The following is a 23,909-nucleotide window of genomic DNA, read 5'->3' as shown; positions in this document are numbered from 1 at the left end:
ACACTCTGTCCCTTCTCTGCAAGGACTTGGCCTAACTATGTCTTCTGTGGCTGTAGAGGGCACTGCAGGGCCCATTCCTGCAGCTGCCACAGGGGAGGCGGTGCTTCCCCCAGCACCCTTTATCTGTGGAAGACTCAGGAGCACCACCCTGAGGGGCACGGGACGGGCCTGCGAAGAGGAGACGCTGGGCACCCTGGGCCTCCGTCTCCCACAGAAGGGGTGCAGGCAGGCCTCCAGCTCGGGCGTTGTGTGTTTCTCTGTGGTCCTCTGGCTCCCGGCGTGTCCGTGATGGATCTGTGTTGTTTATCTCGGCACCCGTGCCCGCTCCGCGCAGTACTGACGTCGGAACACCCACACTGAGGCTCCGCTGTCTGATGAAACGTGCGCCTCGTCCTCGGGCTCCATGGACACAGAGGAACACCTCCTTCCCACCACCAAGAGCCCGGGGAGCGCGGGCTGCACGCGGACAGCCACGTGCGTGTCATTAGGCAGAGCGTGTTCTGCCGGCCCCGAGCCCTCGTTTCCCCACGCTGCCTCACTCTTTCCCTCCCTCTGTCTCCAGACTGTGCTCCAGGACTTGCTGGCTTCGGAGGCTCTGCGGGGAGGACGGGTGTCGGGAGTGTGTGGCCGCGTTACCCATGTGGAGCTCCATGCACCCGGCCGTGCCCTGGAAGGAACAAGGCCATGTGCATGCATCCGGGGCGGCCAGGGGCCTCGAACACCAACTGCCCTGCTCCTTCTTGGGCCCCTCCTGTGCCCGGGACTCACCTGAAATGTGGACAGTGGGACCCACCGGGCCAGCAGGCCTGGGCTGGCTGGTGTGATGTGTTTGAGCAGCTGCTCCCTTTCTGGCCCCAGGAGCCAGGAAGGCACAGCGGTTTCCTGGCGTGGTGCACGCAGACGGGCCTGGTGGGAGGGGATGACCTTGGCTTCCGTCTCCCTGTGTTTGGGAAACAGAGGGTAGAGGGGTCTCTCTGGAGGCCGTGAGGGTCTGGTGAGGGGGTTCCCACTCAGTGCCATATGCATGGGCTATGGGCTCGGGGGGAAGGGCAGGTCTCTGGGGCTGGCAGGCCTGGGTTCGAAGCCCACACAACCCAGGCACCCGTGCTCAGCTGTTCTGGGTTGGTTTCTCTCTCTTCTATAAACCAAAGGATAACGAACTCCACCGCCCAGTCTCTGACAACAAAACAAGAGCATGGGGTGTATTTGAACGTTATCAGGTGTCAGGACCCTCCTTTCCTTTCCTCCTCGAAACTCCGTTGCTACCACTCCGTGTAGGTTTTTATTGACTAGTGTGCCGTCCCCCTGAGAAGATGAGCGGGATGGGAGCTGCTCACCCACTGTTCACCCCAATGGGTGCACCACTGGGGTGTCTAAACCACTGTGGCCCCTGGGCCCCCAGTCGGCACCCAAGAAATGCTCGTCCAAGAGGGGAGACCTTCCTTTAATCCCTCCAGCACACCCGTCAGGTACACACAGTCCTTGTCCCCATTTTAAATGTGAACAGAGTGAGGACCAGAGAGGCTAAGTGACTTGCCCGGGGTCACACAGCTAGGAGCCCAGATGATCTCAGTGCCTGTTCGGGACCAGATGTGGGCAGGGCTGGGCAAAGAGGAAGCAGCTGGGCCCTGGCTGGATACACCGTTCACAGTGCCCCGGATCCCTCAGGACAGCCCATGGGAGAGGCGGTTTCACGCCCTTTTCACAGACGGAAAACTCAGGTTCCAAGAAAGGACCCCAACTCAGTCCCGACTCGATGGGGCCCCTGAGGAGGGAGCAAATTCATCTTTCATCTCCGACGGGATCAAGAAGGGGCCGGCCGGGGCTGAGCTGGGTGGCAGGGGAGGGGCCAGGCTGAATTCCTTCCTCCCTTCCCCGAAGCCGGGAGGGGCCCCTCCGAGGTTCTTGGGAAATCTTGCCGCCTGGCGGGCCTCCAGCCTGTGTCTCCGACTGTTCTTTTGTTCCCGGGGCTCCCGCCAAACATCTGACTCTGCTCAGGATCGATTGCACGTAAAGTGCAGAGAGGGGGAACGGGGATTTTTCCCCATGGCCGTCCAAGACGCAGATTTTTAGGGCTTTGATTCTCTCCCAGAATCACGCTGAACAGCCATGCCTTTTGCAAGAGGTCACTTCATTTTCAACTGACGTCAGGCCTAACTTGCTTTGGAAACTTTGCGTCAGGTGGTCCTAAAAGAGATAGGACCATGCAGGTGACCACTGGGTCCCACTGAGGACAGCCCAGGCTCACAGGGTCTGGCAAGAGCAGGCAAGGAGCCCGGAGACCAGGGTCACTGGCAGGATCAGAGTGCCGGGGGCAGAGGAGGCGCCACTCCTCCTCGTTTGTTGATTGACTACCCGGGCTGGGCCAGCTGCTTTTGTTCTAGGAGATTTCGTGGACTCATTCCCTGAGCTTCAGACAATTGTTTCTTTTTAAGAAAGGGAAGTTTGGAGGTGGCTGAGAGGAAATGCCCCCGGCAGGCTGGGGGCTGTGGACGTGTCAGCGGGGGCCCAGATCTGTACTGTCAGTGGGAGGCTGGGGGCTCTTGGGGGACTGCTGGGGCCCGTGCGGGGCCCTGCAAGGCCTCCTCCAGGAGGAGCTGCGTCTGGAGCGGGGGCTTGGGCACCTAGAGCAGGAGCATCTGGACGGGCGTTGGGCTGGAGGTTGCTAGGCGCTGGAGTAGGTTTCCCAGGGAGACGGGGCTGGAAACACCATCTGCTGAGGATGCTTGGGTCCCGGAACAGGCGGGGGAAGAACGAGAGGTTCTCTCTGTCCCAGTTAACCTTGGTTCTATTGCCTGGGCCAGCATTCCTTCCACAAGTGGACCAGGAGGCGCTGAAGCCCTGGGAGAGCCGAGTGGTCCAAGTGGGACGAGGCTGTCTCCTTGTGGGGCCAGGTGCCCGGGACTCCCCACTTTGCACCCCCATCCTGCCCCAGCCTTGTGGGGAGGGGGCATCATGGGCAGAGGATTAAATACTCATACTGAGTCAAAACATTGTCAGTTACAAGGATCCTCCACATCTACTCGGAGGTGGAGGCCAGGAGAGAGTATGGACCCCAGAACGGGAACAGGCTTAGTGCTTGATCTATCATCTGCCCGAAGGGAATGCTCGGGCCAAGCCTGCCTGAATCCTCTCCGCGTGCGTGCTGGAGGAGACGTACCCGGTCAGCTTGCAGACGCCGTCTGTTTTCTGTCAACAGAGAGTAAAGCCCATGACTGAGGTTGGGGGTAGAGAATCGGGGGCCCTGGGTTCTGGATACAAGGTCACACACAGTCCTACGGACAGTGGAAACCAGCTGACTTGTGCGAATTCGGAAAGGGAGAAGGGTTGCCTGTTTGGATGGGTGTGGATCCAATCACCGTTAGGGACATGGACTCAACCTCTAGTCCCTGAAGCACTACTTTCTCCGTAAACCTTCTTCGGCTTTAAGGATCATTCATCACCGTGGCAGATGGAACCACACCAATGATTCTGCTGAAAAGGCTTCATTGAGGGGCTGTTTACACAGGGACCAGCAACAGAGGGGCTATTACCACCTGGGTCTAAGGGGAAGTCCTGTTCCCGGAGCCCCAGGGCCGCTGTGGACTAGACACTGGCCATGCAGGGGTGTGACTACCCCAGGACTGGGACCTCATCAGGTGGGCCTGGAAAGAAGGGCCCCCACCTCACTTTCCTTCTTCATTGGCCAAACTAACCAGAAGCCTACAGTCGGGGAGACTCGGTCCACAGGCCTCAGTCCAGGAGCAGAGCAGGGAGGGGAGGGGGTCAGCAGAGAGCAAGAGCCCCCTTGTCATGTCAGCCCAGTCCACGTAGCCGACTCTGGAAGCTCTTCCTGAGAAGGGGTGCTCACAGAGGGTACCCACTTCCGGATTATTCTGTCCCCAAGATGAGCACATCTTATGCTTGTAGGATAAACCATAACAGAACTCTGCAATGCGCCCCACGCGGCCTTTCTCTGAAACGTTAGCTCTCTGAGGGCGGGGATAGGACAGCCCCGTGTGCCCTGAACTTTAAAGAACAGGGTGGACACGTCGAGGCCGACAAGATGGCCTAGCTCTCCAGCGAGAGCAAGTGAGGCCAGCCTGGCTCCATGAGACCACAGGCTCTCGACAGGTGATGACACAGTATCCCTGGTGGAAGACCAGCCCCGCAGCCCCGCACGATCTGGGGAATCAGCAGTGTCCTCCGGCTAACGGCTGACCTCGTCCACCCTCCTGAGACCATAAGGTCTGAGTGGCCCTGGTCAGGGGGTGGCGCGTGGAGTCCTTAGCAGCTTTCTGTGGCCACCCCTCCCTGGCCAGGCCCCGACTGGGTGTGGATGACAGGGACAGAGAGGTCTCCAGCCCCCGAGGGCTGGTGACCTGGGGCCTGCTCTCCAGGACAACGACGAGGACCCCCGAGGACACAGCATCTCAGTGGACGCTGTCTGACCTCATGGATGGCTGGAAGCGCCTGGGCAGGTGGCGTGTGGAATCCAGTGTGTGCTTCCAGAGCCCATTTGGGTGAAATGCAAGTTTCCTTTCCCTCTGCTCTTGCTTCTCATTCCCAGTTCTGTCCCGAATGGAAAAACGTCTGTGGGTCCAAGTCCAAGGCGCAGCCCTGGAGCTGGTATTTTCCTTCTGGCACACAACAGACGTGGAGACAGCTCGGGCCTTGGGAGGGGCCCGGAGAGGCTCCCCCTCGAGGCAGTGAGGCTTCGGGCCTCGAGCCCGGCCCTGAGGTCAGGGCTGCTGGTGCCGTCCAGTAGCCGGGTGCCAGTTCCCCAGTGTCCTGATCTGCAGATGCGGACAGTCATCATGTTCACCTGGGGACACTGACATGAGGGCTTGGAGTGGGTGCGGGTTAGAGCGTGGGCCGTGCGCTACCCAGCCCTGGAGGAGCAAGTAAAAGTTCTCCCCAGGCAGCTCCTGCGCAGAGCCTCCTCCTGGGGCTCCGGGGTCTCCTGCTGGGGCTCTGAGGTATCCCAAGGCCACCAAGGGACTCCAGCATCCCCCGGGCGCGTCTTTCATCAGGAAGCCTTCAATGGGTCTGCCTGCTTGGGGTGGAGACTGGGTCTCCCCACGTGTGGCTCCAGCCTTACCTGCTCTATGCTGCAGATCCTCGGCCTCCCCAGGGATGTCAGACCCCACCCCACAATTGCCTTTTCCTCTGGATTCACATCTGTGCTTTAATACTTTCTTTAGAACACACAGGGGGCTTCCCAGGTGGCGCTAGTGGTAAAGAACCCACCTGCCAATGCAGGAGAAGTAAGAGATGTGGGGCTGATCCCTGGATCAGGAAGATCCCCTGGAGGAGGACATGGCAACCCATTCCGATATTTTTGCCTGGGAAATCCCATGGACAGAGGAGCCTGGCAGGCCCCAGTCCATGGGGTCGCAAAGAGTCAGACACGACTGAAGCGCTTTGGCATGCACACGCACGCAAGAGCACGGAGGAAGGATCCACTAGCAAGTGTTCCCCCTAGAGCCTGGCGTTACGGAAACGTGTGCAGCTGGATTTGCAGGGAGTGTCCACTCCGAGGCTGTCAACCTCTTGTTTCTCCCGATACGTGGTTATTATAATGCATGTCCAACGCCTGAGAGATGGCAGGGCCGGGGCTGCGGCTGCTGCCTCGGCCTCTGTCTTTCCCGGAAACAGAGGTACAGCCATTGTGACAAAGTATTTATCTGTTCTACGGGGGCCCAGGACCTGAATCAAATAAGTCCACGGTGAAGAGGAATCAATTCACAAACAAGTCAGACTGACACTGGACAAGAAATTGCTTGTGTTATGTAGACACCGATTCTGTCCCCGTTGGAAGGAGAAAGTCTCCATGGCACCTTGCCCTGTTAACTCGGAGCTTAACTGCCGAGAGTTATTTACCCAGAAGACTTTTTGATCATCTCAATCTAAACATCAGTAGCTCGAAGTGGGGACCCAGGAGCCCATGATGACATTATGGGAAGAGATAGAAGTGGTGGGGAAAGCTGTGGCTCTGAAGGCTGGCTCTGTTTGCAGCCAGGCAGCTCCTTGAGGGGCTGGGGCAGGATCAGCTGGGACCCCCAGGCACATGGGCGTTTCTTTCAGAACTCGGGGGAGGCCTTGCTCTTTATCTGGGAGTCAGACAGAAGTAAAACCGGAGGAAGAAGGTACACTCCTTGGAGTCACTCAGCAGAGGAAGCTCAGACCATGGAGGGCTGTGCACAGAGCTCCCCAGGGTACCCGTGGGCCAGGTAAACACATACCCCCAGCAGTACCGAGGGTACAAACCTGCAAAGGAGGCAGGGCTGAGCTCCGGGGGCGATAGCAAAGGCGGACACAGATGGAAGGCCTGGGGAGGGGCTGTGTCCTGGGGGGCGGCCAGCCTGCCTGTCTAGGAAGCCGGCCCTGCCACCTCCTAGTCATATGACCTTGGGCAGACTGGGGACAATGGCTCCACCTCCAAGAGTTGATGGAAGAGTCATGTGAGCTGAGGCGTGTTACGAGCTTAGGATAGAACCTGGCCCCTGCAAAGAGCCCAGGAATTTCTGATGACAACCATCATCATAATCACCATTACATGTTATTGGTGTTGTTCAGAGTTAATCAAAGAAAGTCCTGCTGTCCAGTGACCGAGGTGAGCCCAGCCTCTCCATTCGCTTTGGTGCCTCGGCTGATTTCCTGCCCCAGCACTGGGTCTTGTCCCAGGGCCCGAGGATCCCGAGAACATTGTTCCCCAGTGAGAGGGGAGCTGGTGATCAATATGTGAGGCCGTCTTCGGCTGCAACAGATGGGGTTCTGTGGTGGAAATGCTCATGGAACACCCCCCGCCCCCTGCCCACTGTGGTTCGTCTGGGTCCCGGCAGGAGCTGTGCAGGTTCTGAGTGGCTGGGGACGGGACAGGAGGTAGAACTGGTGGGGACAGGGACACCGGCTGGAATGGGTCCTGCTCTGCCTGGGGGGTGCTCCAGACACTCCTTTTGGTCAAGCCCAAAGCAGGGTGGGCTTCCAGACTAAAAGCGGGTCTGGGCGGTCAGGGTGGGCGGGTGGCAAGGAGATGCCTCCCTGGGCACCAGAGCCTGGGCAGCCCGAGTGTGCAGGCTCCGTCCTTGACCGCGGTCAGCACTGGGAAGGCAGGTGCTGATGGACTCCCAGCGCAAGGGATGTGGGTTTACAGAGGCTTCCGGCAGCAGGAGGTGTCTTGGCCCTGGATGGGGCTGGACCGGTGAGCAGAGGCGGATGCTCCAAGGCCGTGTGCTCCTCCTCCTCCCCGCAGAACAAGTCCTCCCTGTCTGCCCTGTTTCTAACCTGGACACCCGGCAGCCACCTAGAGGTGGCACCCCTCAGCCCATTTGCTTCATCTGCTCAGCTGTGAAGTCTCTGCCGATTCTCCTAAGCTGTGGGCATTCTCGCCAGGTGACAGAGGCGGCAGTTTTGGAAAAGGCAGGGGCATCTTTGTGCAAACTCCCTGCGAGGGACCTCATTCCCGCCAGCCACCTACACCTCCTGAGTCCTCGTCAGGGTGGGGTCATGAGGGCTCGGTGCAGCCTGGAGAAAACTGTCAGATCAATAAGGATGGACACGATGACCCTTGCCAGGGGCGGGCATCTCGCAGGCATGATTTCTTTTCTTTTTTTAAGTATAGCTGATTTACAGTATTATTTTAGCTTCAGGTGTGTAACATAGGGATTCAACATTTTCATAGATTTACTCCATTTAAAGTTATTATAAAACAATATTTTATTTTTTCCCACACGTGTGGCATGTGGGATCTTCGTTCCCTGACCAGGGATCGAACCCACAACCCAGGGAAGTCCCCTCTGTTTTATGCAAGTAATTTATATCTCTTAATCCCATACCCCTGTTTTGTCCCTCCCCCTTCCCTCTCCCTTTTGGTAACCACAGGTTTGTTCTCTATATCTGTGAGTCTGTTCCGGTTTTGTTATATTCCTTCATTTGTTTTTTTTTTTTTTAGATTCCACATAGAAGTGATATCATACAGTGTTTGTTTTTCTCAGTCTGACTTACTTTACTAAATATTATGCACCCAGGTCCATCCGTGTTGTTGCAAATGACAAATTTTCACTCCTTTTTATGGCTGAGTAATATTCCATTGTGTATATATGTGCCACATCTTCTTTATCCATTCATCTGTTGAAGGACACTTAGGTCATTTCCATATTTTGTTATTATAAATAGTACTGCTATGAGCATTGAGGTGCATGTATCTTTTTAAATTATTGTTTTTGTTTTATTCTGATATATACCCAGGAGTGGGATTGCTGGATCATACAGTAGCTCTATTTTTAGTTTTTTGAGGAATCTCTAAACTCTTCTCTATAGTGGCTCTGCCAATATACATTCCCTCCATCCATGTGTGAGCGTTCCCATTTCTTCGCATCCTCCCCCAACATTCGTTATTTTTGTTCCTTTGGTGATGGTCATTCTGACAGGTGCAAGGTGATATCTCAGCGTGGTGATGATTTCCAGTTCTCACCACGGCTGCATAAGGTAGGCACCCGTGTGTCCTGATTTTCAAATAGGGAGACAAAGGCCAGGGACCTCCGCTCCATTTCCCGGCCGCTGAACTAGGAGCAGAGATCAAACCGACTCTGATTCCCAGGCTGTGTTCTTTCCCCGCCCCAGACCATGGGTGGAGCAAGAGGCCATGTTTCACTCTAAAGGAGCAACAGGTGGGGAAGGGTCCATAGATGGCCGGCACACAGGACCGATGTCTCCGTCAGAAGGTGGGTCCCCGGGTGGCCGGCTCACTGGCGCATCCAGCCCCAGCGCGGTGCCTTCAGCCGGCCGGCTTGTGCCCCTCAACCTGAGTGACGGCTGCAATTCAGCGCCTGCACTCGTGGCAAAAAGCACGGTGAAACAAGGGGAAAGACTGTAATTACCTCTTAACACGTTGCCACATTTCTCTGCTGTCAGAAAGGTTTTGTTTTCTGATTTATTTTGATCTGCTTGGAAATTAGTTGCTGCGGTGCCTTTGGTGTGTAATCGTGGTCCTGCCAGTTACCAGGTGGCAGCAGCGGACGCCCAGAAAAGACAAGTTTTCCTCTCCTTTTCCTATTTGTGTCACCGTCTGTGTGTCGGGACAGCACTGTGTCTGCATTCATCCCTGGCTCCTCACCATGACCCTCCTTGCCATGACCTTCTGGGAGGTCATAGCCTGCAAGAGGGGAGTGTCTTGCAGGCTATGACCTCCCAGAAGATTCACGCCCACACAATTTTCCCTGGACCCATCTGCCCCAGCTTCCTCCAGGACCCCACCCTCTCCTCCAGCCCACAGACGGCTCCGCACCTGTTCCACACCAACCCAAAGCCCCCACAGTCTCAGATCCACCCTTGACCCACTGCCTCCGTCTTCTTGCAGATCCTGCACCCACTCATGGAGCTTGTATCCAGGAACCCAGGTCCTTCTGCTCACAGACCCGCCAGCTCTCTGTACACTATCTGTGGGAAGGTGGCCACCTCAGTCCAGCTGGGTAGCGGCCTTTCTCCCAGGTCAGGCCAGGAGGAGAAGGGGACCCATGGAATATCTTGAGAAAACATTTGAGGTCCCTGTAACCAGGCTGATAAGGGAATGAAGACGTTCCCACCTCTACACCCCAGCATAGTATACTCGTTGGAAAAGTCCCTGATGCTGGGAAAGGTTGAGAGCAGGAGGACAAGGGAGCAACAGAGGATGAGATGGCTGGACAGTATCATCAGCTCAATGGACATGAGTTTGAGCAAACTCTGGGAGAGAGTGAAGGACAGCAAAGCCACCAGTGCCGTATTCCACTGGGGGAGAGGGTCGCAGAGTCAGACATGACTGAGCACCAATGGCTAGTGATGTTGGGCACCTTTCCTGTGCTTACCTGCAAGCCATACATCTTCTCTGGTGAAGTGTCTGTTCATAACTTCTGTCCATTTTGCAGTCGAGTTGTTTTCCTAATACTGCGTTTTGAGAGATCTTTGTATGTTCCAGAGAATAGTTCTTTTTTCTTTTTTTTTTTAAATTAATTTATTTTAATTGGAGGCTAATTACTTTACACTATTGTAGTGATTTTTGCCATACATTGACATGAATCAGCCATGGGTGTACATGTGTTCCCCATCCTGAACCCTCCTCCCACCACCCTCCCCATCCCATCCCTCAGGGTCATCCCAGTGCACCAGCCCTGAGCACCCTGTCCCAGAGCCTAGTTGTTAATTAGATATGTGCTGTGCAAATATGTTCTGTCTCATCTGACAAAAATATTTTGTCTCTCATATTTGTCGGAAATCAGTCTCCATCTATGTGTGGATTTATTTCTGGCTCCTCTGTTCTCTTCCGTGGACCCGTTTGCCTATCTTTACACCAAGAACACACTGTTTTGATTATTATAGCTTTATGATAAGTCTTGAAATCAAGTGTGTCAGTTACCCAAAGGGTAACTTATTTCTTCTTTTGTCAAAGTTGTTTGGATTATTCTAGGTCTTTTGTATTTCCATATGAATTTTAGAATCAGTTTGCCAATTTCTTTTTTTAGAAAAAGCATTTTTTGCCTTGTGTATTTTGAGGCTCTGTTAAAGGTGTGTAAACAGTGTGATTGTTACATGCCCTGGAAGAACTGACCCCTTGTTGTTATGAAAAAACCTTTCTCCGTGGTGTAGTTTTTGCTCCGAGCTCTGCATTTCCTGATGTTAATATAGCTGCTCTAGTTTTTCTTTTTTTTTTTTAATTCATGTTAGCATTGTACATCTTTTCCCATACTTTTATGTTTAACCCATTTGTGTCTTTGTATTTGAAATGAATTTCTTGTATAAACAGCAAATAGTTGGGTCTTGCTCTTTTATCTAGCCTGATGGTCTCTGACTTCTTCCTGGGGTGTTCAGATCATTTTTATTTAATGTGATCATCAACATGTGACGTTAGATTTAAGTTTATCATCTCGCTATTGTTTTCCAGGTGTTCTTTGTTCCCTTGTCTTTCTTAACTGCTTTCTTTTGAAAAAACAATACCCATATATTTTATTCTATTTAATCTCTATTGTTGACTTACTAGTTAAAATTCACTGTCTTGTCATTTCAGCAGTTGCTTTAGTGTTTACTGTATATGTTCTTGGACTTCCCTGGTGGCTCAGACGGTAAAGCGTCTGCCTACAGTGCGGGAGACCATAGCCTACCTTCAAGTGTTATTGACATGTCGTATAGGAACCTTACAATGGTCTCCTTACATGTCTCCCTTCATGGCCTTTATGTTCCTGCTGTCATTTGCTATAAACATTTACATTGTTTATAATGTTTATTCATAATACACTGTTATTATCTTTTTTATGCAGTCCTTTGAGGGAAAACTTGATCTCAATCTCTAGTGCTCCTAATTATTTATGTAGATCCACATTTCTTTCCATCTTGCATCATTTTCCTTCTCCCTTAAGGACGTCCTTTAACAGTTCTTGTACTGAAGCTCTCCTGGATATGAAATCTTTTCGTTTTCCTGTCTTTGAAGTAAGTCTCGCTTTTTCACCTTAATTTTTGAGAGCTATTTTGACTTAGTATAGAACTTTATGGACTTCCCTGGTGGCTCAGATGGTAAAGCGTCTGCCTGTAATGCAGGAGATCCAGGTTCAATCCCTGGGTTGGGAAGGTCCTCTGGAGAAGGAAATGGCAACCCACTCCACTACTCTTGCCTTCTTTCAGGAATTTTAAAGCTGTTGTTCCACTGCCCTCTTGCTTACATTGTTTCCAACAAGAAATCTGCCATCAACCTTGCCTTTGTTTCTCCAGATAAACTATGTCTTTCTGCTCTGGCAACTTTTAGTGTTTCCTCTTTATCACTGGCTTTGAGCAATTCGATTTTGATGTGTCTTGGTGTGTAAATTTTTTTTCAAATTTCTTATGCTTGGTATTCATTGAGCTTCTTGAATCTGTGAGTTTATGCTTTCAAAATTAAATTCAGTAAAGTTTTGGCTGTTAATTCTATAAATTGCTGTATCTCCCACTTCCCTACTCCTGTGGGAATTCTAATTATACATGTATTAAATTACTTGACATTTTCACACAGCTCACCAATGCTCTTTTATTTTTTTTAATGTGTCTTTCATTCTGGATGGTTTCTATTATTATGTCTTTGAGTTTACTAGTTTTTTTTTTGCCATGAATAATCTAATGTTAATCCTCTCCAATGTATTTTTTATCTCAGGCATTGTAGTTTTCATCTCTAGAAGGACTTTTTGGGTCTTTGAAATGTTTTTAATGTCTCTGCTTAAATTTTTGACCATATGGAATACAGTTATGGCTACAGTTTTAATATCCTTGTCTGCTAATTCTAACATCTGTGTGGTTCTGGGTCCATTTAGATGATTTTTCTCCTCACTACAGGTTGTATTTACCTGGTCTCTTGCGTTAGTACAAGACACTAAATTTCACCTTGGATAATTTTGAATTCTTTTGAATTCAATTAATTCAAAATAGTTATATAAATATTCTTGAAGTTTATACTGGGACTCAGTTAAGCTACTTGGAAGCAGTTTGATCCTTTTTCATCTTGTTTTAAAATTTTTTAGATAGAATCAGTACAGCATTTAGTGTAAGATGAATACTGCCCACGACTTAGGCAGAACCCCTTGGGTCTTCTGCCCTATGAGTCATGAGATTTTAAAGTCTGGTTTGTAGGCATTATCCCCAGCTCTGTGTATGTACTGGGAGCTGTATTATTCTTCTTAATAATCCTCTTGCAGGATCTTTGGCAGAAGGACCCTGCCTCTGTTGTTCAGATCTTTGTATTGCCCCATCCCCTTGAGGGTGAGAGGTACCTGAGACTTGTTTCTAACTGATGAACTATGACAGGTTAATGGGAGGCCTCTTCTGTGAGCAGGCTGTGTCACATGAAAGATGATGAGATGCAGATGGTATGACCAAGTTACAGTATGTAAGACCCTACTTTAGCCACTTGGAGCTGGAAGGGCCCCCAGGGGCCTGGAGAAGCCAGAGGCTATGCCAGAGGACCCCAGGTGCCAAGGTGGCCTCCAGAACCCAGGCTGCGTGTAGCCATGGGAGATGGATCCTGCCCTCCATCAGTTCAGGCTTGGAACAGATGCTTATCCAGATGATGCTGCACCCAGGTCGACACCTCGAGTACAGTGCACAGAGGGTCAGGCCATGCCGTGCCTGGGCTCCTGACCCACAGACACTGTGGGATATTAAGGTGGGCTGTTTAACCACTGAGGTTGTGGTCATTTGTTTCCTAGTAATAGCAAGTGAGTACAGTTCTTCTCTCAGCCCCAGGTGGCTCCCTCACTCGCATGCGTCCACCATCCAAAGCGGCCCTCTACAGGGTGGCTCTTTCTTGTCTGCTCCTCCATCTTTGAGATCCAGCAGCTTTGTCTCCTTGGACTCTCAGATCTGTCTCTTCAGTCATCTGCCAGACCGCCCCCGGGTGGGCCCCTGTGTATGTTCTGGTCTGAAAACTAACAAGGCAACAGATGGGCAGTGGCAGGGTCCACCTGGTTGGTTCCCCATTTCTCAGGGCTCTTCCTTTGCTGGTTGATGTCCAGGATCTTGAAAACTGTCGTTTCAACCACTTTTGCTATTTTGATTTTGGGTGTTCATGGCAAGAGGGTAGATCTGGTCCTTATTAACCCATCTTGGCCAGAAGTCCTCACCTCTATGAGTCTTGTCATATTTCTGTAGTTGTAAAACCACTATTGCAATCAAGATAGAAAATGTTTCTCTTGTCCCCCGAAGCATCCTTATAGCTACCCCTCCCTGTGCTAACACATGGCAACCACTGACCTGGTTTCCATTCCTATAGTTTTGCTTTTCCCAGGACATCATATAAATGGATCATTCAGTACGCAGCCTTTGGGGTCTGGCTTCTTTCAGTGCACAAGATGCTTTCACAAGTCTTCCGTGTTACTGCCCGTACCTGCCACTCATTCCTTCTTATTGCTGAGAAGCATCCTATTGTATAGATGAATCACAGTCCTTTCAGTGACTCTGAAGTCATTAGTCCAATGAGCCACAGACACCAGGGGAGGAGGTCAAAGCCCAGGTCTCTGCTCTCCTTGCTTCTCCCTTCCTACCTTTTTGTCCACCCAGCCTCTTCTCCACCGGCCTCCTGCCTTCCTTTAGCAGAACTTAGGTTGACTTGCCTAATCATGTGATAATGATTGTTATTTGAAAACCAACCCAGAGCCTTTCAGCCCATACTCTGCAGGCTGAGACGTCACCCTCTGTCCCTGGAGCCAGACTCCTGGTGGAGATGACAGAGGGGGAAATCCAGGGTAACATTTCTGAAGTTTGTGAACTTGGCATAATAGCACTCTTTGGAGGCTGCCTTGGGATTATCTAGTTCCTCCTGCTTCCTCCCCCTCCTCCTGTCCTGTCCCTTCACAGGAAGGACAGTCCTGTGAGCTCAGAAGTGCCAGCCGGCCTGAATGCATCCCTGGCTTGTGCGTCTTAGTGCTTGGATTTCTAATCCACCGGGAGAGTCCAGGGAACCTCATGAAGGGTGAGACGGGACTGGACACTCCAAGGATACCGAGAGTTGAGTAAACAGCCAAAGTCCTGCGGCAGGGCGGTACTCCAGGAGGAGGTCACACGGCCACTTCTTCCCCATGGCTGTACAGGCATTCAGAAGGACGAGGAGCGGGTGTGCCACTTACCCACAGAACCAACCGTGCCCACTGAGCAAGCTGTCAGGAGAGGGGTGCTCACCCATTTCCCTACCAGACACAAGGGAGAAGCAGAGGGCCAGAGGGTCTCCTCCAAGGAGACTCAGCTCTCGGGGCTGCCCAAGTCCTGGTAGACCTTCCTTGTGCTCAGACCTTAGAGCTCATGTTAATTAGGAATGTCTTCAGCTTCAAGTGACAGGACACAGGAAGCCTGGAACAGCCTCAAGGTTGCTCCAGCAGTTTCGGGTGCCACTAAGGACCCAAACACTTTATCACTTCCCACTGCCTCACTCCAGTCTGTTCGTACTCAGCTCCTTTTCTCGTTCTTGCCGATGGTTATGCAGACCCTGCATCACCTGCGTTCAAGGCAGGGGTGGTGAGGGAGGTGTGATACCAGCAACATTCGTGTCTTTTAATAGGAGACAGAGGTTTTCCCAGTCCCCTCCCCCGACAATAACATATCTCAAATTAAATATGAGTGTCAGCCGGGGATCTTGTTAAAACAGATTTAGATCCTTAGATCTGGGGTGGAGCCTGAGATGCTACACTTGGACCAAGCTCCCAGGCAGTGTTGGCTCTCCTGGCCACTGCATGGTGGGGGCCAGGGACCAGGCTGTTTTTCCTTCATCTTTTTACCAGGATCAGGGGGCTGGTTAACAGCTAGCTGCAAGGGAGGCTCGAGAGGTGGCTGTGTTTTCAGCCTTCCCTGGGGAAGGAGACAGAAGAGAAGGCAGATGGAGAGAGTCTGGGTTGCAGACCACCAGCTCGGGTTCTGTTGAAAATGCAGATGTGGAGCTCTGAGGATTCAGGTGGACTTGGGACAAGGGGGAGTTTTTGCCTCCGTGAGGGAGCCATGGACCTACTTCACTGGGTTCATGGGCACCTCCAAGAATGCTCAGCCTGTGTGCCAGGGTCTCTGCACCAAACCTGGGGCCCAGCACACGGTAGGCACTTTGACGTGTCTGATGAGTTGGAATGTCCCTGGCGAGTCCTCTTATCACAGGGCTGCTTCTTGTGGGTGCAGCGTGCCCGGCTGAGCATGGGACTCTTGTTAAAATGCAAATTCTGATCTAGTGCATCAGGACGGGGATCCAGGGTGCTGCTCTTTTAATTTTTTCAAATCCTCGTCCTTTTTTGTTTTTGTAAGTTTAAATATAGTTGATTTACAATATTGTATCAGTTTCAGATGTATAGCTTCAGATTTTTTCCCGTTATAGACGATTATAAGATATGGAATGCAGTCCCCTGTGCTATGCAGTAGGGCCTTCTTGTTTACCTATTTTATATATAGTAGTGTGTGTCCGCCAACCCCAAATAGCTCCCCTTTCCCCTTTGGGAACCCTAAGTTTGTTTTCTATGTCTGTGAGTCTGTTTCTGTTTTGTAAATAAGTTAATTTGTATTGTTTTTTTTAGATTCCACATAAAAGTGATATCATATAATATTTGTCTCTTTGCCTGACTTACTTCACCTACTGTGACAATCTCTAGGTCCATGCTGCTGCCAATGGCATTATTTCATTCTTTTTTAGGGTTGAGTAATACTCCACTGTACATGTGTACCACATCTTCTTTATCCATTCTTCTGTTGGTGGATATTTTAGGTTGCTTCCATGTCCTGGTTATGGTAAATAGGGCTGCAATTAACCCTAGGGTGAATGTGTCTTTTTGAAGTATGATTTTCTCCAGATATGTGTTTGCCCAGGCATGAGACTACAGGATCATATGGTAGCTCTTTGTTTAGCTTCTTAAGGAACCTCCATACTGTTCTCCGTAGTGGCTGCACCAATGTATATTCCTACCAACAGTGTAGGAGCATTCCCTTTTCTCCCCCCAGGGTGCTGCTGCTTAAACAAATGTCCAGGGGATCCCACTTTAAATAGAAAGGGCCCAGAACATCCAAAGTCAGGGCCTTCTTCCTGACTCACCAGGGCAAGTGGCTGTGTGTGAAGATGTGGGCAGGTCTTGGTTACGGAGCCTGGGGTGTAGAGAGGGGTTGTGGGGGCGGGGGGTGGCCTCCGTGTGTCTCCAAGGCAGGGGGCCTGGATGCCTGCTGATCTCATTTGTGCCCTCCAGGCCCTGTGTGCCGAAAACAAAAGTGAGCATCATAGCCGGGTGAGAGGAAAGACCAGCCAAGCTAATCTTTCAACAGCTCTTAACTTGCTTGGCTCCATCCCAGCCTGGCCTCCGGCGGGTGCGAGGACCATGGGCGACTGCACGAGGCCCGGGCTCAGATACTTGAACCTCCCAGACTCAGGAGGGTGCGGGGCGGGGAGAAGTCCTTCCGTTTTGGGGGGTGGGAGGGAATGCTGAGTTCTCCAGAGCTGTGCTCCAGGCTTTTTTTTTTTTTTTAAGTAGCGGGAACCAAGTTACTGGAATTTCTTCTGAGTTAGAAGCCAAACAAAAAGTTTCTTGCGGTTTCAGTTACACAAGAGGCTGCTGCCAAGACAAAATGAATAAGAGCTGCCGAGAGGAGAGGCTGGGAAGAGGCTGGGGTGAGGGACTGCACGAGGGGCCAGGGTCGTGGAACCACCCTCCCTGACGAGCTCACTGCTGGCTCCGTACCATCAGCTTTTAGGAGAGGAACGACCTGGACAGGTCTTCCCCCCAGGATCAGAGTAAGCAAGCAGGAGGAATCTGGGCAAGTGCTGCGTCCACTGTGAGACGCGTCCACATGTAAGCGATTACCGTGATTATCGCATCTGATTTACCGTAACTCAGCCTCTCTCCGGGGGGCTTGGCTTTGTTCCGGTCCCGACTGATGGCAGCTGGACCAGACGGTCATCCTGGCCCCAAGCTATGAGGCTCTCGGCCAGCCTTGCTCAGCATGAGGCTGCAGTCACCCCACCCCTGCAACCAGGGCAGGGAAGATTCACATCCATTGGTGACCCACAAACTTCATTTTTCTCGATGCCCCCAGCCCCCTCCCTGCCACCTTTCTGGGAGCCACAGGACGGCCTGGCCCCAAAGGTTCCCTTGCCTCAAGGCGCCTCTGGCCGGTGAAACACCAGGCTTGTGAGTTCCTTCATCAGCCTGTGATGGTGGACATGGGTGATGTCCCTGCTCTGGACGGCCCACTGGATGGTGGGGGCACATGGAGAAGAAATAATGGGTGACTTGGGTGTTCAAGCTCTTACAAGTTGCTCTCCTCTGGGGAGAGGCACATGGATTCGAGGCTCATTCTCATAGTCTAGATGTTTTTCTTACTGAGGGATCTCATCACAGGATCGTGGAATTCGTCACTTTTCCAACAGATTGTGTCTCAGGTGCCAGCCTGGGTTTTGGGGACTTCCTGTGTTTGAAATTCAGCCATTCCTCTCCAAATTCCAAAACAAAGTTCTTGTGAAAAGCTTCCTAAAAGCTAGCATAAATCCATATATTGGTGACTAGATTTCTGCCTGGCTTATGGGACCAGTGCCCACATGGCCCAGTCAGAATAGAAGTGCCTTTCTTTACAAGTCCATTTATTTGGACGAAATGTACCAGTTCCTAGAGATAACCCAGAGATCTTTCCTGGGCTGTAAGTAGATCCTCTGTGTATCTCTTCATATGTTTATTCAGCAAATATTTGTTTAGCATGTGCTGCGAGCCAGGCACGGGGGAATGTATCAGGGGACATACATTTCTCTTTATCCTGTATCCACCCCATGTGGGTTTGTGTTTTAATAGGAGACACAGCAATGAAGCATCGACCTCATAAATAAGTCTGTTGAGGGGATGGGGGCAGCACTGTGCTCCCCACACACACTCCCTCCTGCCATGTCGCTGGGCCAGTGTCCCCCAGGCAATGCTGTCAATCCCAGAGGAACGGGTGGACAGGGAGGGTTGCATAGGAAGGTGGGTGTTGTGATCAGCACCCTGAAGGGCAGCTCCAGCCTGAGTGGTCTGGACATGGCCTTGTCCATGATAACCCACCTCTAATTCTGTGATTCTGGGTGAAGGACTTGTGCACCACCGGGAGTGACCATGTGATTCGTTAATTGTCATCTGTGGCCACACATCAGAATTGCCTGTGATTAACTGTGGTATTGGAGAAGACTCTTGAGAGTCTCTTGGACTGCAAGGGAATCCAACCAGTCCATCCTGAAGGAGATCAGCCCTGGGTGTTCTTTGGAAGGAATGATGCTAAAGCTCAAACTCCAGTACTTTGGCCACCTCATGCGAAGAGTTGTCTCATTGGAAAAGACTCTGATGGTGGGAAGGGTTGGGGGCAGGAGGAGAAGGGGACAACAGAGGATGAGATGGCTGGATGGCATCACCGACTCGATGGACGTGAGTCTGAGTGAACTCCGGGAGTTGGTGATGGACAGGGAGGCCTGGTGTGCTGCAATTCATGGGGTCGCAAAGAGTTGGACACAACTGAGTGACTAAACTGAACTGAACAAAAATAGTAGTAGTCATGTATGAATGTGAGAGTTGGACCATAAAGAAGGCTGAGCGCCGAAGAATTGATGCTTTTAAGCTATGGTGTTGGAGAAGACTCTTGAGAGTCCCTTGGACTTCGAGGAGATCCAACCAATCAATCCTAAAGGAAATCAGTCCTTAATATTCTTTGGAAGGACTAATGCTGACGCTGAAGCTCCAATACTTTGGCCACCTGATGCAGAGTCAACTCAGTGGAAAAGATCCTGATGCTGGGAAAGATTGAAGACAGGAGGAGAAGGGGATGACAGAGGGCAAGATGGTTGGATGGCATCACTGACTCGAAGGACATGAGTTTGAGCAAGCCCCAGGAGTTGGTGATGGACAGGGAAGCCTGGCATGCTGCAGTCCATGGGGTCACAAAGAGTCAGACACAACTGAGAGACTGAGCAACAGCAGAAACTGGACACTGCACGTTCATTTAGCCTCTCGGTTCTCCAGCTTCAATGGGCATCTGGTTCACGGGGAGGACAGGCAAGAACACACACCCCGGGCCCCACCCACAGAGCTTCAGTGGCTCTGGAACCGAGGTGAGATTTTGAGTTTCTAACAAGCTCTGGGTGCTGCTGAGGGGCTGGTCCCGACCATGGTCAAGGATCACACTGTGGTCTCAGCAGTGACACGGCCTCTCTGCTGGTGTGACCGGGCTGTGGGACGTTATCAGACTCCCCAGTGACTCTGATGTGCAGCCACAGCTAAAGTCTGCTTCCAACTCTGAGATGACTGTGTCACTACTCAGCCTGTGCCAGGCACCACGTAGAGGTGAAGGGTACTTTTGGGGGCCTCTGATTCCTGAGCCATCAGGGGGCACAGCCTTGCCTGGCATATGGTGGGCATCCATGTCCTTTGGAGAAGGGAGGTTAAGCTCTGTCCCCCAGCCCTGCCCCATGAGCAGGGGTGTGCAAGACATGGCCAATGGTGCTGACCTCTGCCCTGAGCCTCCCTCCCCTCCAATCGGCTTCCCCCTGAGGTCTGATCATTTCCTGCCAAACTAGGGCCATTGACCTCACTCGAGTTCAGAAGCTTTTGTGCAGATCCCCCGTGGGCAGCATACGGACCAGTCTCCCAGTGGCCCTGGTGGTCTGGAAACACAGTCGGCTGCTCCAGGGCGGCTGTGTGCTCCCAGGCTGCACCCACCCCATGGTCCCCACCCAGTGGGTCTGCAGTGGCAGCCTCCTCTCCAGCCCTTCAGCCACGAGCTGTGTGTGCTACTTGACTGGTTTTCTGCCCAGTTTGGGTGCCGGGCAGAGAGCCTGGCCTCGTGTCCCATGTGCTGTGTCCTTGGCGGGCCTGAGCCTCCCTGGCCTGGCCTCCCGGGGCCCCTCCCTGCCCCAGGCTCGGGCGTCCACACTGAGTGGCCCTGTGGTCCGGCAGCCCTGGTCAGCCGATTCTCTGGTGCAGCCTGGTGTGCCAGGGGCTGCTGCCAGCAGCCAGTGTGCACGTGGGGCCTGAGCATGACAAGGTGAATGGTGGGACATGAACTTTAATTAAGGGTCTGTCCCCTGGCTCAGCCTGCCTGTGAGGATGTAGAATGCCCCACTCAGGCTGCCCAGCGGGCAGAGAGGGCCCTTTGTGCGGAGCGGATGGAGGGAAGGACTGGGGCCTCACTGACACCAGGGGCCTTTGATCAGTTAGCACCACATGTAGCCCAGATGGGAGACAGGTGGGTGATGAGCAGAGCTGGGGGAGCCGAGGCCTCCTCTCAGGTACATGCTGGGGGGGCAGGGGGTGGAGAACGGAGGTATGGCGAGGTTCACAGAGTGAGGCCTGGATGTGGCTATCAGGGTGCTGGGCCCACAGGCACCCCATTTGCTGGAGCCCAGAGGGGTAGGCCAGGGGAGGGGAACCCTGTCCCCAGAGAACAGAGGAAGAACTCCTTCCTGTAGAAATCTCCAGAAAAGGGATGGACAAGAGATGCAGAGTCCACACATGTCTGCCACCCGGCTCTGGTGGGTTCAGGGGTCAGCTGTGCGGACAGCAAGTTCCTTCGGGTGACAACCATTTGCTACACTTCTGACATGCGCTGGCTCAGGGGCCGTGGGGACACGGCTGGGCCCCGAGGTCACTGTGCCATCGGAGGGCCATTGGAGGACACAGACGCAAGCAGGCCATCACGGTACCCGAGTCAAAGGCTTGCATGCAGAGCAAACCGGGGGTACCAGATCTGAAGTGACTTTTTGGGGTCCTTGGGGATCAAACCCAGATATCCTATCACATTAATTTTTTTTGCTTACAAAAGAGCTGCCCCCTGCTCATTCATGTCCATGCTCACATTTATGTCACTGAGTCACTCTCCTGATAAGAGGAGCTTTGTGTCACAAAGGATCCAAATATTTGGACTTGGAGGGTCACCTGGCCACACCTCCCACTTGAAACCTGAGGATGCTGGAGCCAGAGACATTAACGAAATTGCCCCAGAGTGGCACTCAGTCAGCGATACAGCTTGGGGGCCAGCTGCTTTCCCGACTCCCAGCTCAGCGCTGCTCTGAGTCTCTGCCTCGAGTCACCTCTGCAAAAGTGGAGCCGGTGCAGGCGACGTCCCCGGGTGCCACAGGCTGGCCGCGCTCACTCTGAAGAGCTAATGTTTCAGTTGGCACAGCAGCTCCCAAGTCTGCAGGTGGGTAAGCGTGAGCAGGTGGAGGAGCAGCGGCAGAAGTGGGCCTTCTGGCCAGCACCTGGTCCTCGGCAGGTGTCCTGGCGGTTGGGGGTGGGGCACCAGGAGGAGGATGAGTCCGGGACACTGCTGCCCCCCACTCCCACCAGCTCAGCAGGGCAGGGCAGGTCTCTGGAGGGGGTGGTGCCAGTTCCCTCCTGCCCCAAGAAGCCCCACAGGGTGCAGCCCAACCCCAGTGAAGCCATGAACCACTGGAAGAGTGTAAGATGAGAAGAGAGCGCTGTCAGAGGTGGGGGGATTACTCTCTTTGGGGAAAGGAATTCTCTGTGTCAAGGAGCTTCCTTCCCCAGCCTTGAAGACCCACAAGGTGACCAGACAGTAGGGTGGGACCTGACTCACTGTCATGTCCATGACCAGCAACCAGAGGGACTCGCCTGAGCTATGTTGGGGGACACGCTCAGGCCGCTTCACCCGGCTCCCTCCTTCTGGACCTGGGCTGTTGAGCTCGGGGTCTTGGAGAATGAGTGGAGGCTTGGATTTAGGTTCTGTTGCCTGGATTTAAATCCTCGGTTCTACCAACCTCCAACTGTGTGGGCAGGTCACTTAGCCTCACTGAGTCCTGGATCCTTTGTAACATGAGGTGATAACTCATACATCTTAGGCCTGTGGCCAGGACTAATCTTATCTAACCACCTAGCAGTGGGTCTGGCTCATGGGAAGCCCTAAAATGGTAGCCCTTATTAAAACGGAACAGTAAAAGCTCCTTTCTTTGAAGCAGGGGAAAAAAAAAAGTTATTTGGAAACAGAGCTGTGTTTTAATGAAGGAACCTCAACATTCAGAAACGCCAGCGGAAACACTCAAAATGGAACCCAGGTGGGCGCCTGTCTGAGGCCTTGGCCTGCCTGCTCCACAGCCCAGCCCTGAGCCCAGGATGGAGGGACCCCTACACCGCCTACCAGGGCTTCCTACAAACTGCAGAAACCCTCCTTTCCCAGGGTCTGGGTCCTGGGTGAGCAGGACCCCAAGGGAGGGGAAGGAAGGGAGGGTAACTAGTGGCTTTGCAACTGTTTTGATTACTTCACCTTGAGATGTTTGCAAATAAGATGTTAAAGGCTGTAGGTTTTGTCTGGTCTTAAGTTCAGCATATTGGTAGTTTTATTAAAACTTGTCATGGCAACAACCTGTGGTGGGGGGTGGGGGGCAGGATTTGGCAGTGACTGAGCTGTAGGCCGCCACCTGGGGGAGCGTGGGGAGGGGCTGATGTGCGTGGCACCCCGGACCACTGTCCATCCCTTCTGAGAAGTGAGGGGAAGAGGTTACAAGGCACTGGAGCGTGCGTTCGCTGCCTGTATCACCTCTGTTTTCTAGGCAACAGGAAGAGCTTTTTCCAGGAAACTCAGTGAGCCAGAGGAAGAGAGATGCATGAAGGAACAAAGCCTTATCTTTTTGTCTTATGTTTTGTCTTATTTTTTAAATATTTTTTATGTTTTCTTGTCTTGCGTTTTGTTTTATGTTTCGGTTGGGAAGAGCTCTCAACCAAAAAGGCAGGACAAGGCTGTTTCAGCTTCTCACTGCTCAGCCGGGTTGAAGACCTGCCAGGTTGATGACCTGCTGGGGACTGGGTCAGTGAGACCCCAGGAGGGCATCGCCAGGGTGAGAATAAGGGGACAGAGGCCCACTAAGCATCCTAAGTGCCAGGCCTGGTGCTGGCTCCTGGAGAGGCCTGGCTTCATCCTCAGGAAGATGATGGTTTGGGGGTGAGATGGCAGGTGTAGGTGAGTGAGGGGCTGGGAGCCAGGTCCACCCTCCTCCAGAATCTCGGAGACGGGAGACATGGCCCCTGACATCAGAGACATGGTTCAACCCCTCACAAGTCCCCGCCCCAAGCAGCAGCCCCTGGTGCAAGAACAGCGGGAATTCCCTGCGTCTCAGGGTCCCCTCCTGCCTGGCTCCCCACTGCGGTCCATCGTGTCCCACCACGCTGGACCTGAGCTGAGTGCTGGGGGGCCGCTCTGGCTCAGGGCCCTGTGAGGAGCTTCCATACCTGCCTCCTGTCTTTTGTTTCCTGGCTTATCTATTGGCATGAGAAGTCCTCGGCACCTCCCACAGGAGCTTTTTTGCACCTTTTGGGGCTATGCCAGGTACAAATACCTGTCTGTCTGTGTTACTTGGTTTTTCTTGGGGGCCCTGGGAGTACAGTTCAGTCTGGAGGGGAGCAGAGGGGACACCTGGACACTGAAGGCTCAAGGGTTATGGTCGAGGGTCG

The 23,909-nt window shown here is 52.6% G+C and overlaps 1 protein-coding gene and 1 non-coding gene across 26 annotated transcripts in view; both read left to right on the top strand.

The window, feature by feature from the left end:
- The window catches only part of CACNA1C (calcium voltage-gated channel subunit alpha1 C), a 391,155-nt gene that overhangs the window by 142,320 nt on the left and 224,926 nt on the right, over positions 1-23,909 (top strand). The window lies entirely within an intron of this gene.
- TRNAY-GUA lies at positions 11,509-11,580 on the top strand. Its single transcript has one exon. It is a non-coding gene; the product is annotated as a tRNA-Tyr (tRNA).

This window comes from Bos indicus x Bos taurus, chromosome 5 (assembly GCF_003369695.1).
Source record: "Bos indicus x Bos taurus breed Angus x Brahman F1 hybrid chromosome 5, Bos_hybrid_MaternalHap_v2.0, whole genome shotgun sequence".
Taxonomy (NCBI): Eukaryota; Metazoa; Chordata; class Mammalia; order Artiodactyla; family Bovidae; genus Bos; species Bos indicus x Bos taurus.
The sequence above is the reverse complement of the archived record's forward strand: the minus strand, read 5'-3'. Positions and strand labels throughout refer to the sequence as shown.